Source organism: Triticum aestivum, chromosome 6D (assembly GCF_018294505.1).
Source record: "Triticum aestivum cultivar Chinese Spring chromosome 6D, IWGSC CS RefSeq v2.1, whole genome shotgun sequence".
In the NCBI taxonomy this organism is placed as follows: Eukaryota; Viridiplantae; Streptophyta; class Magnoliopsida; order Poales; family Poaceae; genus Triticum; species Triticum aestivum.
This window is the reverse complement of record NC_057811.1, coordinates 361592345-361608609: the sequence shown is the minus strand read 5'-3', so window position 1 is coordinate 361608609 and position 16265 is coordinate 361592345.

Sequence of the window (16265 nt, the reverse complement as noted above, 5' to 3'; positions counted from 1 at the left end):
TTCCCAAATTCACAACTACTCAACTAGCACAACTTTAATATCACTACCTCCATATCTCAAAACATCATCAAGCATCAAACTTCTCTTAGTATTCAACACACTCATAAGAAATTTTACTAATCTTGAATACCTAGCATATTAGAAATAATTTATCAATTGAAGCAAATTACCATGCTGTTTTGTAGGACTCTCAAAATGATATAAGTGAAGCATGAGAGAACAATAATTTCTATAAAACAAATCCACCACCGTGCTCTAAAAGATATAAGTGAAGAGCTAGAGCAAAAACTATATAGCTCAAAAGATATAAGTGAAGCACAAAGAGTATTCTAATAAATTCCGAATCAGGTGTGTCTCTCTTAAAGGTGTATTCAGCGAGGATAATTGTGGTAAACTAAAAAGCAAAGACTCAAATCATACAAGACGCTCCAAGAAAAACACATATCATGTGGTGAATAAAAATATAGCTCCAAGTAAAGTTACCGATGGACGAAGACGAAATAGGGGATGCCTTCCGGGGCATTCCCAAGCTTTGGCTTTTTGGTGTCCTTAGATTATCTTGGGGTGCCATGGGCATCCCCAAGATTAGGCTCTTGCCACTCCTTGTTCCATAATCCATCAAATCTTTACCCAAAACTTGAAAACTTTACAACACAAAACTCAACAGAAAATCTCGTGAGCTCCGTTAGCGAAAGAAAAGAAAACACCACTTGAAGGTACTGTAATGAACTCATTATTTATTTATATTGGTGTTAAACCTACTGTATTCCAACTTATCTATGGTTTTTAAACTATTTTACTAGCCATAGATTCATCAAAATAAGCAACCAACACACGAAAAACAGAATCTGTCAAAAACAGAACAGTCTGTAGTAATCTGTAACTAACGCAAACTTCTGGAACTCAGAAAAATCTACCAAAATAGGAAGACCTGGACAATTTTTTTATTGATCAGCAGCAATTAGAATCAGTATTTTATCACGTTCTGGTGATTTTTAACAATTGTTTTCGTGAACAGAAAGTTTCTGGAATTTTCAGCAAGATCAAATAACTATCATCCAAGAAGATCCTATAGGTTTAACTTGGCACAAACACTAATTAAAACATAAAAACAAATATAACCAGAGGGTAGATGAAATATTTATTCCTAAAAAGAAGCAAAAAGCAAAAAAATAAAATAAAATTAGGTTGCCTCCCAACAAGTGCTATCGTTTAACGCCCCTAGCTAGGCATAAAAATAAGAATAGATCTAAGTATTGCCATCTTTGGTTTTAGGGAAGGAAAGAGCAAACTTGTTATCTATGGAATTAATATTTCTATTTTGATAAAGCACGTGGCTATTAATGGTAGAAGAAAGATTAAGCACGTTACGGAAATTGCATCTAAGCTAGCCTTTATCTCTTTGATAGATTCGTTTTGGTAGGAAAGCAAAAGAGATGTAGATTCAACTTTCTCATTCATGGGGTGCCCAAATATGGTCTTCATCTTTTCATAAGTATCTATGGCATCCCCTTCAAGAAAACCTTCTTCAAATATAGAATCTAAGACATGCTTAAACAAAGACGGTAGGGCAACATAAAAGCTCTTTAAGTAAATTTCAATTTGGTATTGGGACACATAGTTAGCTCGGATCCTTAACAGTCTATCCCAAGCATCTTTCAAAGATTCATCGTGTAAATAACGAAAAATTCCGGAATCATCTTCATCAAAATTATTAAGACTCTCATTGATAACTCCGGCAGGTTTTTCCATAGCATCATTATTTATGAGTTTAGATAGAATAGAAGGATCGTCCAAAGTACTAAAACTCGGGAGAGAAACCCCAACCCTTTTTGATTCCGACATGGCGAAAGGAAAGCGAGCGGAAAAGAGAGGGCGAATAAAATGGCAAGGGTGAAGTGGGGGAGAGGAAAACGAGAGGCAAATGGCAAATAATGTAATGCGAGGGATAAGAGATTGTGATGGGTACTTGGTATGTCTTGACTTGTGCGTAGACTCCCCGGCAACGGCGCCAGAAATGGCTCGTTGACGGGAAATCAAATCTTGACTTGACTTGGCGTGAATCTCCCCGGCAACGGCGCCAGAAATCCTTCTTGCTACCTCTTGAGCACTGCGTTGGTTTTTCCTTGAAGAGGAAAGGGTGATGCAGCAAAGTAGCGTAAGTATTTCCCTCAGTTTTTGAGAACCAAGGTATCAATCCAGTAGGAGACCACGCGCAAGTCCCACGCACCTACACAAACAAATAAGAACCTTGCAACCAACGCGATAAAGGGGTTGTCAATCCCTTCACGGTCACTTACGAGAGAGAGATCTGATAGAAATGATAAGATAATTTTTTTGGTATTTTATAATAAAGATGCAAAGTAAAATAAACGGCAATAGAAATAACTAAGTGCTGGAAGATTAATATGATGGAAAATAGACCTGGGGGCCATAGGTTTCACTAGTGGCTTCTCTCGAGAGCATAAGTATTACGGTGGGTAAACGAATTACTGTCGAGCAATTGATACAATTGAGCATAGTTATCAGAATATCTAGGTATGATCATGTATATAGGCATCACGTCCGCGACAAGTAGACCGAACCGATTCTGCATCTACTACTATTACTCCACACATCGACCGCTATGCAGCATGCATCTAGAGTATTAAGTTCATAAGAACAGAGTAATGCTTTAAGTAAGATGGCATGATGTAGAGGGATAAACTCATGCAATATGATATAAACCCCATCTTTTTATCCTCGATGGCAACAATACAATACGTGCCTTGCTGCCCCTGCTGTCACTGGGAAAGGACACCGCAAGATTGAACCCAAAGCTAAGCACTTCTTCCATTGCAAGAAAGATCAATCTAGTAGGCCAAACCAAACTGATAATTCAAAGAGACTTGCAAAGATAACCAATCATACATAAAAGAATTCAGAGGAGATTCAAATATTGTTCATAGATAAACTTGATCATAAAAGAATTCAGAGGAGATTCAAATACTGCTACTTATTTGCTTGTGTGTTTGCTACTTATTTGTGCTTGTGTGAGAGATAGTCTTATGATCATGTGGTTGATCATATTATGCTTTAATATGTGTGCTTGAATGATGCTATCTTATCACTTGTGTATGATCAATCATATTTGTCTTGGTGATGAGTGCATGCTATTTATATTATGTCATTTTGAGCGCTCCACCAAGATGTATGTGACATGGAAGAGTAACCCATGATCCTAATCGGTTGTGCATTTGCATTCAAAAGCAAATCATAAATAATGCACAAATTTAGGGGGAGCTCTTGCTTATCACATACTTCTCAAAGCGACGATATATTTTATTCTTATTATCATTTGTCAAAGCTTTGATCTATATGTTATCATCAATTACCAAAAAGGGGGAGATTGAAGGTGTAACTAATCCCTAGGTGGTTTTGGTAATTCATAACAACATATAGCTCATTGATCTAATATCCTTTCAAGATGATTATTTCAGAAAGTTCAATGATTGGCATGGCATGGAAAAGAGATGTGAACCCCTCAAAATGCTAAGAGCATCTCCAACAGGCGCCCAAAAAGAGCTCCGTGCACTAAAAGTTTGTTTTTTTGGGCGCCCAACAGCTCCAGCAGAAGCTGTAGCGCTAAAATGTTTTGGGCGCGCGCTGAAAAACGCTATCGCGCGTAGCATATTTTGGGCTCCGGATTGCGCGCGCTTCACAATTTGCACTGTCTGCTTTTTGGGCGTGCGTCTTTGGGCGTCTGCTAAAGCAATATTGGTCCCGGCGCACTAAAAGTGCTAAAGTGGCGCGCTATAACTTTTATTGGGCGCGAGATTTTTGTGCGGCCGTTGGAGATGCTCTAAGGACAAATATTGGCAAAAGCTCAAGACTCTTCATTTCTATTTTAGTGGTCCAAGATCACATTGAGTCCATAGGAAAAGCCAATACTATTAAAAGGGGATGAGGTGTTGCTTAATGGTCTACTTGCTCAAAATGCTTAGTGATATGCTCCAAAGCCCTCAACCACTTTCTCAAATCCAAATATGTCCTAAACCTAAAGTCAAACTCGGCCCCACCGGTTTGATTCATCCGGCGCCACCGAGTTCACTTGACATAGCCATAACCAGAAACCCTAATCAGTTCGGTCTCACCGATAGGGATCTCGGTCTCACCGAGATGGGATTGCAAACTCTCTGTTTCCCTCCGTAATGTTTCGGTCTCACCGAAATGAGCGATCGGTCCCACCGAGTTCAGAGTGTAAACTCTCTGTTTCCTTTTCGTAACGTTTCGGTATCACCGAAAGGAGCGATCGGTCCCACCGAGTTTGCCTGACCAACTCTCTATTAGCCAATTACCGAAATCGGTCTCACCGAGTTTGTGTAATCGGTCAAACCGAGATGGGGTTTTGCCCTAACCCTAGCTCATTGGTCTCACCGAGTTGATCTTGTCGGCCCCACCGAAAAGCCTAACGTTCACATTTTGAACTGAATCGGTCTCACGGAGTTCATACATTCGGTCTGATCGAGTTGGCTCAAATGTGTGTAACAGTTAGATTTTGTGTGGAGGCTATATATACCCCTCCACCCTCCTCTCCATCAGTGAGAGAGCCATCAGAACGTGCCTACACTTCGAGCATACATTTTCTGAGAGAGAACCACCTACTCATGTGTTGAGACCAAGACATTCCAATCCAACCACAAGTATCTTGATCTCTAGCCTTCCCCAAGTTGCTTTCCACTCAAATCATCTTTCCACCATAGCCAAACCTGTGTGAGAGAGTTGAGTGTTGGGGAGACTATCATTTAAAGCACAAGAGCAAGGAGTTCATCATCAACACACCATCTATTACCTTTTGGAGAGTGGTGTCTCCTAGATTGGTTAGGTGTCACTTGGGAGCCTCCATCAAGATTGTGGAGTTGAACCAAGGAGTTTGTAAGGGCAAGGAGATTGCCAACTTCGTGAAAATCTACCCAAGTGAGGCAAGTCCTTCGTGGGCGATGGCCATGGTGGGATAGACAAGGTTGCTTCTTCATGGACCCTTTGTGGGTGGAGCCCTCCGTGGACTCGCGCAACCGTTACCCTTCATGGATTGAAGTCTCCATCAACGTGGATGTACGATAGCACCACCTATCGGAACCACGCCAAAAATCTCCGTGTCTACATTGCGTTTGCCTTTCCAAACCCCTCCCTTTACCTTATATGCAATGTTTTACATTCCGCTGCTATACTCTTAGAATTGCATGTGTAGGTTGATTGCTTGACTTGTGCTAAGTTGTTAAAATCTGCCAAGACTTCAAATTGGGAAAAGGCTAGACTTTTATTTGGTCAAGTAGTCTAATCACCCCCCTCTAGACCTACTTTCGATCCTACATACACCATGTAAGAGGTCGTGTCCAAGTATTGCGGGCACTTGAAGCATCTCATCACACGGTGGCCCAGCGGTGCAAAAATCACCGAGCAAGTTGATCACTAGCTGGACATGCATTCTTTTGCTGCTCACATGCCGGATATGCATAGTTCTATTAATCACTAGCCCGAGATGCATAGTTTTGTTGATCACCAGCCGGACATGCATTTTTTTCCTGCTCACTAGTCGTACATGCATTGTTTCGTAGCCTCCTCGTGCTTGTTTGGTGTATAAGAAGTTGGAGAAGAAAAACTTCACCGTCATGCATTTTTGGTTGAAGTTGAATGGGCAACCGAAGTGGAACCTTTTAATAGCCAAGTCCGCCGCCCAAGCCAACGAGGAAGAAACGGGTGACTGGTACGTCCATTTTGCATCATGTTTTCCTACTGTTATTTATAATGTTTTTATGCATAATAATGCTTTATGGAGTAATTCTAATGCCTTTTCTCTCATAATATGCAAGGTTTACACAAAGAGGTAGAATACCGGCAGCTGGAATTTTGGACCTGAAAAAGCTAGGCATCTATTCTGCACATCTCCAAATGAGCTGAAAATTTACGGAGAATTATTTTGGAATATATAAAAAATACTCGATCAAATAACTACCGGAGGGGGGCCACCTGGTGACCACAAGACACCAGGGCGCACTAGGCCCCCCAGGCGTGCCCTGGTGGGTTGTGATCAGCCCAGCCCACCTCTGGTGCCCATCTTCTGGTATATAAGTCATTTTGACCTAGAAAAAAATAATAAGGAGAGGACTTTTGGGACGGAGCGCCACCGTCTCGAGGCGGAACTTGGGCAGGGGCACTTTTGCCCTCCGGCGGAGCGATTCCTCTAGGGGAACTTCCCTCCCGGAGGGGGAAATCGAAGCCATCGTCATCACCAACAACCCTTTCATCTTTGCGAGGCCAATATCCATCAACATCTTCAACAACACCATCTCCTCTCAAACCCTAGTTCATCTCTTGTGTTCAATCTTTGTACCGGAACCTCAGATTGGTACTTGTGGGTGACTAGTAGTGTTGATTACATCTTGTAGTTGATCACTATATGGTTTATTTGATGGAAGATTATATGTTCAGATCCATTGCGCTATTTAATACCCCTCTGATCTTGAGCATGAATATCATTTGATAGTACTTACTTTTGTTCTTGAGGTCACGGGAGAAATCATGTTGCTGGTAATCATGTGAACTTGATATGTGTTCGATATTTTGATGATATGTATGTTGTGATTCCCTTAGTGGTGTCATTTGAACGTAGACTACATGGCACTTCACCATCTTTGGGCCTAAGGGGATGCATTGTAGAGTAATTATTAGATGATGGGTTGCTAGAGTGACATAAGCTTAAACCCTAGTTTATGCGCTACTTTGTAAGGGACCGATTTGGATCCAAATGTTTAATGCTATGGTTAGATTTTATCTTAATACTTTTCTCGTAGTTGCGGATGCTTGTGAGTGGATTAATCATAAGTGGGAGGTTTGTTCAAGTAAGAATAGCACCCAAGCACAGGTCCACCCACATATCAAATTATCAAAGTAGCGAACGCGAATCAAACCAACATGATAAAAGTGACTAGATGAAATTTCCGTGTGCCCTCAAGAACACTTTGCTTATTATAAGAGACCATTTTGGCTTGTCCTTTGCCACAAAAGGATTTGGCTATCTTGCTGCACTTTATTTACCCTTACCATTACTTGTCCGTTACAAATTATCTTGCTATTAAACTACCTGTTACCGACTATTTCAGTGCTTGCAGAAATTACCTTGCTGAAAACCACTTGTCGTTTCCTTCTGCTCCTCGTTGGGTTCGACACTCTTATCGAAAGGACTACGATTGGTCCCCTATACTTGTGGGTCATCATTAACCCTACCGACCCAACCCAAGAACCGCTGAAGAAGGTTAGAAGAAATTTATGGGGGAAGAAGTGGGAGGAGGAGAGGGCGAACCGAGAAGGTGCGGCGGCCAAGATGACGGGTAGGTTCGAGGACATCTTTTCGAAGAATGAGGAGGCATGCGTGAAGCGCTCAGACCTTAAGGAGGAGAAAAAGGCGGAGAGGTTCAAATTGTTGATGGAGGCAATGGACAAGAAACTCAAACACGAAGAGAGGCGGACCATGATTGAAGAGAGGAAGGCCGCGCTCAAGAAAAAGAAGTTAAAGATCGTCACCAATCGGAGGACGCCAAGATGTTGACACTGATTGTGGACACTTTGGATGCCGACGCAAGAATGATCATGCAATCCGTTCGCTACCAAATGTTGCAGCGGGAGAAAGGTTAGTTGGCGACGGCGGAGAATGAGGACGCGGCGAAGGAGGTGGAGGCTGTCAGGCGACGACGACGGCACCTTGATCGTGGAGCAGACGGCTGGGATTGCCGGTCTGGCAGGGCAAAAAATTGCACGGACTACCAGACTGATGTTCTTTTGGATTCGGACAAGTAAAAGGTAAGCATACTTGGCACTTTCTGGCTGTGATCGAGTATGCGATCCGGCGCGCTGTGTGGGTCGGACTAATTTTGAATTTGAATGTGCCTTTAACTGGCGGACTTATACAAGATAATGTTGAATGACGGTCTCCCGTATCCATGTCCGTAGACTGATCCCCAACCGCGAGCAGATGCAACAGAAAATTTACGGATTGCCCCGGAGATGCACTTACATAACCAAAGAGAAAACAATTGTTTAACCTGACAAAGAAAAACGGCGTGGCAAAGCGCACGTTTGATTCTAGGATATACATACTCTTAACACAACGATTTAGCGTACAAGAAAACGACTTGGTTCTAAAATATATTAATATACTAAACCTAGCCAGGTTTCATTTACCTGGATTTTTTGACCTTTTCCTATCAGTAAAAAGCAGGCCAATCGAAGACTGCCACGCAAATTATTGGGGAGCTGGTCGGGTGCACTTTTGTGTGCATCTAGCGAATGTTGGATTAGCTCCAGAGTTTGGTATTGGTTGAGCCTGCACCGGAGCGGCGCGTTCCCATTGGGGTGCATGAACGTACTGCATGTGTCGGCATGTTCCCATTGGGGTGCATGCGTGCACTGCATGCGTCAGCCGTTGGGTGCTGGCTGCATTGGATGCAATTTGATTATCTTTTTTTTTTCTGTGCATGCGAACGCCTGCGTGTCATGCGCCATTCGTTGGCAGCTCGGACCGTCCTTCTCGCGTGCTCCGTCGTTGTGGTGGGAGTCTGCCACGTGTGTGGTTGTTTAGAGTTAATTGCACAGAAGTACCACAATTGGGGCATCACATGCAGATTGGTACCACGATTACTAATTTTTACGTGTCAGTACCAGCATTGCTTCAGACTTTTGTAAAAAGGTCTAAACCGTGTATAAACACGTATTGACGGCGTATCTGACTGGCGGGGGCCACCTGTCAGGCGCCGACGTGGCAATTTTTTTTCCAGAAAACCCCTTTACTTTGCAAAAAGGATCTCCTTCTCCACACCTTCCGCCTGCCGCCGTTGCTGGTTCGCCGGGACTACGCCGACCTGACAGCCTACTTCGCCGAAGCTGCCGCCGGCGTTCTCAACGACGCCGACAAGGCTCAGTCCGGCATCTCACGCGACGAGCTCCTCCACAACCTAGTCTTCGGGAAGGATGCCGACGGGGGAGAAGACCGAGGAGAGGGAGCGGACGGGGAAGCGGAACGGGTCGGAGAGCATGTGGAACGGCGACCCGCCGTCGCCGGCGCCGAGGTACACGAGCGCGCCGGGGAAGAACGGCTGGAGGCGCAGCGCCTGGCAGTCGAGGAGGCGCTGGCACTCCGGGTACGCGGTGAGGAAGATCTGGAAGCCCCGGTCGAGCAGGTACCCGTCGACCTCGTCGGTGGCGACGCGGCCGCCGACGCGGTCCGAGGCCTCCAGGAGCGTGAACGGACGGAGAGGGAGGCCAGGTGGGTGGCCGCGGCGAGGCCCGCGAGCCCGCCGGGGTGCAGGAAGGCGAGCGCGAGCAGCACGAGGGACGCGCGGCCGCGGAGCCGGAGAAGAGCGCGGCGAGCAGGGCCGTGCCGAGCCAGAAGGCGCGGAGGTGCAGCGGGTGGGCGCGCGCCGGGGCGGCCCCCGCCTTCTCCGTCGCGACGGTCCCACGCGGTCGGAGTCGAAGGGGCGCGCGGCGGTCGCGGATGACGGCGACGAGGTCGGAGAGGGGGGGGGGTCGCGGAGGACGGCGACGAGGTCGGAGAGGGTGGGGCGGGTCCGGCGGAGGTGGTCCCCGGCCCCGGGCCGCTGCAGGAGCTCGTCGATCGCGGGGAGCACGGCCGCTCTCCAGCGAGGCGACCCGGCGCGGATGGAGTCGGCGGCGGGGCGGAGCAGGGCGGAGGCGCGGGTGGCGGCGGCGCGGAGCGCGAGAGCGGATGCGGCACCAAGGCGCGCGGCACCGGTGACGAGCCGGGTCCACGCCGTCATGGCTGCGGGCGGGCGGGCGGTGGCTAGGGTGGGGAAGCGAAGAGGGGGAGGAGGGGGCGCGGCCGGGCTTGGTTGGTTGTGTCGTGTGTGGGGGAAGAGAGGGGCGGGGGTTTTCTGCAAAAAACATGCCACGTCGGCACCTGACGGGCGGGCCCCGCTAGTCAGATACACCGTCAATACGTGTTTATACGCAGTTTAGACCTATTTGCAAAAATTTAGAGCAATGTTGGTACTGACACGTAAAAATTAGCAATCGTGATACCAATTTGCATGTGATGCCTCAATTATGGTACTTCTGTGCAATTAACTCGGTTGTTTACAATTTGCTTACCATCTAGATCACGTACGCCGTTGGTTCTCGATGTATATAGGCGGTTGCCGCCTTATCGTCTGTTCTGGTTGCTTCGCGGCGCGATGGCTGTGTTTCAATTGGATTCTTATATCCTGTGACAGGCCCTATAAATAAAGGTACGTGCTTCGTCGCCAGCCAGCGCGCTGCCGCCCTTGCGATTCGCTACGCGCCCTGGACGGCAGTATTGGAAGGCCGCGCGTGCTTGCCACCCAGCGCAGCGACGGTTCATGGCGAGGCAGACGGCGCAGCCGTCATATTCGCAGCGGAAGAACAGCGGGCGCGGAGCGGACCGTTCTTCTTCGGGTCGCGGGGTCGAGGCACCCCAATGGGCAGGAGTTCCCGAGCTGGTTGGGGCGTGCACCTGGCTAGGTCCCACGGCGGTGCTCCGGTGCGGCGTCGATGAGGAAGTGAGCCTGTCCTTCATTGTGAAATCGCGCGACGTTCAAGCTTTTCTAAGGGAACACGTTTGGCTACTCCCAGCGCGACCACGACCGGGGAGCTCTGTGAGGGCCCGGGTACGTGCCGGAGCCGATGAAGAAGGCCAACTCGGTCGGGACGTACGACTGCTTGTTGTTGGTGGCGGACCTGATGATGATGCTCCGGGGTCGGTCCCTATTCGCGCTATCGCGGAAGTGAGCCACGCCAGGTTCATTATCATGGAGGAAGCATGGTGGAGGCCGTCTACGGCGGGCCGGCCAAGGATAGCGAGGGGCCAGTCCCGGGCCGCAGGGCGTGACCGATTATTTCTCCAGTGAACGGCAAGGGCGAGGAGGAGGGCATCGTGGTGCCCATCAGCCTGCCCAAGGACGCCATGGAGAACTGGCCCACCACGTCGGCCCCTCGAGCTCATCCAACCTGCCGGCGGCTCTAGCTCGCCCTGCCGCCTCGATCTCATGCCCGTCAGGCCGCCGGTGCCCCGTCGAAGACGACGCGGGGACGCACTCCAGCTCCCTGCCGCTCCACCTCCATGTGAAATGCAGGAGGATCCGAGGATGACCGCTCTCGGCGGCTGTCTCGCCCTAGCTCTCTGCCTCCACTCATGTCGACCCGGTGCGAGGGCACGGCGTTCGCGGCCACCACGCGAGCGTCATAGGTACACACCCAATCCCCTCCTCTATCTCTCCTGCACGGCGGTGAGGAATTGATTTAGCCTGCGCTTGACGACTGTAGAGGTCGCCACCACTGCAAGTGCTGCCTATGGCAACCGACCGTCTCTCCCGTGGTCGCCTAGCTATGTTTTTTTCTCGCAGCCGCCTATCTCCATGTCCTCCCTACTAAAGCACGGCATCATCTGCTTCAATCCCGCCCAGCCGTGCATGGCCTACCTTTGATTGCTCTCGCGTACCTTTGCGTGGCAGCGGGAGGCGGCAGCGAAGGCCCCATTTGTGCGTGCACAACGGCATCGACTTCCTCATGTCGCATCCAAGGTTCTGGTCGCATCCCACCGGCCGGTTCACCAATTGCCTACAACGAGATGGACTTCTTAGTTTCAGCAATTCTTTCTGCATGTTATTAGTACTACGATCGACATTGGCACTGGAATTTGTACTGGGGTTAAAGCTCGGAGGAGCGTGTCGCGTGAGAAGAGGTGCTAAGGATAAAGAACTCAATGCGTTGCTTTCTGGAGATAATGACCACCAGTTCCTTGTTTCATTGAGGTATATTCATTATCTTAAGCAGTTCTTAATTAATTATTGCAGTGCTTACTGTATGGTTATGTAGTAGTTCGACAAATTGGAACAGTAATGTTTCTTGGATGCTTCTTGGTGATGTTATCAGTGACATTTCTTGCATGATGCCATGAGCACGTGCAAGCAGGAAACTGAGGCTGTGAGAGCATCGATTGGGCTGCTTGGTTCGTGATTCGAGGGGAGATCGTGTTGCAGAATTGGAGCGTTTCTTGACAAGAGAAAAAAAGTGAACAGAGGATAGGATAACAAATGCTTTATTTGTTCTATCTAATCTAATGTTTTTTAGATGTAAGAAAAATATAAGCATGCATTTACCAGTAGGCAAGATCGTCTAGCAACTTTGTAGTATTATTATTGTCTAAAATAGGAACATCGTAACTCATTAAACATCCTCGTGAGATGTTTAGTCATGTATCCTAATTTGCAGCATGATCAACTCATTTTTCCCCGCAAAAAAAAACTCATTTTTCCAGATGTAAATAGTTTCATCTCCAAAGGCACTCCTTACTTATTGTCTATCTTAACAATTCATATTTATCTGTATTTTGACGTGTGGAACGTTTTGCATTTCTTTTTTTTTTCCTTTTTTGTGTTTATGTATGGATTCTTACAGAATTCATACGCTGTTGGGTGCTTAAGTAATACTATGTCGGAAGTGTTTATTTCCACGCATGCATCATCAAATCGGTTGTGAGCTGTAAGGTCGAATGCTTAGTATTTTCGCTCATACAAGAAACTCACTCAGTTCGATTAATTCAGCTCCAATGGCGGTATCTGTAAGACATGGAAGTGTACAATTTTTTCTGTATGTGCTCTCATATTTATATCCATTTTTTTATGTTTATGCTTTCTTGAGAAAAAAAACTCTAGACCGGAGAGGGATTACTCCCTATAGGTCTTCTTCCAAGTTTATTTACCCTGTTATTTTCCCTTTCACATTTGACCTATTTTTTGGTGTATTCACTTGGTGTCTTCAGTGAAAAAAATCGATGCTTCCATGCTATCGGGACTCCTGCATTTTTTTTTGCAGGCTAAAATCAAATAATGTGTGTAGCCATGTTGGATAATTGGGGGGTTATGGCGGGCTGCACTGCTTCTCCGATTTTGTTGATGGATGGTGCATGTCCTGAGTTGGGCATGGTCTCCGAGGATGAATTGGCTACGTGCATGTATAATAGTAGGAGTTTTTTTAACACAGTACAGATGCAACCGCTCATACATACGCGATTACACTCACCTCTATGAATGTACACATGCACACCCTACTCTATGAGAGCATATCATCTTGAGATTTATGAAGTCATCGTACGCACCTCGTCGTCGACGGAAACGTCTCATCCCACTGAAAGCGCATCTCCAAAAATTCTAAAATAAATCCAGGAATAATGCGAGCACTAGGATTTGAATTGCATGTGTAGGTTGTGATGGGCGTTCATGACGTAGTTGTTAAGGATTTGTAAGTGTCTGTTTTGCATGCGTGTGACGTGTTGGTTTTCCTTTTGTTTAATAAAGTCGGCCGCCGCTTAGATCATAGGTTCTCGTGGGTAATCCATGGATTGATTTTATCTTGCTCCGTCGTTTTCCCTCTCAAACGTCTCTGCATATCGCCTAATATGCAGTCTACAAGCGTCCAGTCAAATCAATACGGCTCCACCGCTGCCGTAGACGTGTGTAAAAGGGGGTGAGTCGCGCCTTGCTTCTTCCTCCGCTACAGCAGCACCTCACCATGGTTACTTCCAAACCATGTTTATCCTTTTTGCTACAAGTTACATTCCATGATGAGCGCTGATTAACGGTGCACTTATGGTGTACGTGACAACTATTGCCTATCCATATAATGCATTCTTCGTATTAGTCACTCGAAAAAAAAACAATATATACACATAAAAGAAAAAGTGGAGTTCATATAGCGGATGCCAAAAATTACATAGACACACCTATGGTGACAATAAATGTATCTTTTCCAATTTGCCTGTATGCACGACTTTTCTTTTCGTAATTACAAGCTTATCCATGTAGCTCTCTAATTTTAAGTTGAAAATAAAACAAAGACAACATACATAAACATGACGTATATATAGGGCGCGGCGTGGCGCCGCGCGGGAATAGCTAGTTCTAATCTACCACTGAATGTATTCGTGATGCCTCTCCAAACGGGTCCATGGATTAGGTCAACGCAGCGATGTTGTGTGGTTCAATTAGAGAAAAGTTCGGCTCAATCACCCTAGCGTATGTCGTTGCATCGTACCGATGAAGTTAGTAGTACTTGGTAGGAGTAGTTGTACGTGTACGTGGCATGCCTAGACGCAGCTCGATGCCCTCCGGTGCGCCGCCGGCCTTGGCCATCCGTGCACATCACCGGCCACTTTTGCTAGCTGCTCGCGGTCGCTGTCGCAGGCGCCGGCTGCCGCCCCTGCCGCCAGCTCCGTCCTCTGCCCGGGAACCACCTTGGCGTCGAGCTCCTCCATCAGCTCGGCGAACCGCAGGTCCCCGGGTGCGACGGCGGCGCCGGCCAGGACGGCGGCCCTGGCGGAGCCGTAGCGCTCGAGGTTGATGCACGCGCGGGCTTTCCGGAGGTAGGCCCTGTGCATGGTGGGGTCGAGGTCAGCGGCCCTGGTGGCGTCGGCGGCCGCGGCGGCGAAGTTGCCCGCCCTGATGAGCGCCTGCGCTCGCTCGGCGTAGAGCGCCGCGGTCGGCGGGCCGTCGTGGATCGCCTCCGTGAACAGCAGCGCCGCCGCCTCAGCCTGACCGACGTCCATGGATTGATGGATTGATTAATCGCTTTGTGTCTTTCCTCTTTCGCTTTGGAGGCCGATGATGCGCGCGCCGGCGGCGAACTTATTTGTTCTGATTATATAAGACCAGCAGCAGGATCTTTCACGTACGCCGACGGCCCTGGTACGCGTTCTTGTCAAGGATTTATATGGAATCGAGAATAATTACCCTAAGTCATACCCCACCGACTCATGGCATTGAGTATGTCTTGCCGTGCAGAGAAATTTCCATAAGTAATAATACAGCACCGACTTAAAATCCACTAAATTTGAGACGCGATCCGGGAGGACTTTCGAAGTATTTAAGGATTAGACTTAAAGGTCATATTTTCCTTTTACGGTAATGATATATAGCAAACGTTCGCTGTGAGTGAGAGCCAACGAACGCCCCCAGAGCCACACAGTTCAGATTCAAAGAATGATAGTCATCTCCTGCGAGAATGGAGCGTAGCTCGGTTGGCAAAGACGGGAGTTCGCAGACAGCTCATCAGGGTTCAAGTCTCGGCTCGGGCGCTTGGTGTTCACGGAGTTTTCTTCTATAAAAAAAAGCCAACAAGCTAGTCTAGCCTGGTTTGGTCTCGTTTTTTTTTTATAGTCATCTCCTGCTGGTTCCTTAAAAAGAACAGTTATTCACAAAAATTACATTAAAAATAAAAAAACTTTCATGCTTTTTCTGAAAACTATCACCACCCCAACACTAAAAATGACATCCCGCCCGTTAGCAAATCCCATGCATAGCAAACTAGGATTCATGTCATTCCTTTAAAACTCTGAAAAGTATAAGAGCGGCTATTCTACACCCAAACTCATCTACACCCATGCATGAACCATAAATTCAAAAGAAATAGCAAAAAATCAGAAGAAAAAAACTGTTGTTTTTTCAATCCAAGATGCTTATGTGCACAAGGTGCATGCAAAATTTTGTGGTGTTTGGACATCTGAGCAGCTCGTGCCAAAAAATGTCAAAATTCAAGTGTTTTAGAAACTTTTAAAAAGAACACTATTCAAAGCCAGATTTATTTTTTGCAAGAGCTCCTTAGATGTTCAAACATCATGAAATTTTGCATGCATCTTGCGCACATAGGGATCTTGGATGCTTAGTTTTTTTTACAATTTATTTTTGAGTTTACTATTGACCAGTTGTAGATGAGCCTAGCCACCGTTTTGGATTATCGCTATAGCTATGTACCAATATGAAAAGACTCTAAGGAGCAAATCCAACTAATCTCGGCCATTAAATAAGGTCAATTGAACGACCTACATTGCTCCAACGATGAGCGCTCAACATATTTAACACATAATTAATTGAAGGAAATATGCCCTATAGGCAATATAAAGTTGTTATTTATATTTCCTTATATCATGATAAATGTTTATTATTCATGCTAGAATTGTATGAACCGAAAACTTGATACATGTGTGAATACATAGACAAAACATAGTGTCCCTCTACTAGACTAGCTCGTTAATCAAAGATGGTTAAGTTCCTGACCATAGACATGTGTTGTCATTTGATGAACGGGATCACATCATTAGGAGAATGATGTGATGGACAAGACCCATCCGTTAGCTTAGCACAATGATCGTTAAGTTTTATTGCTATTGCTTTCTTCATGACTTATACATATTCCTTTGA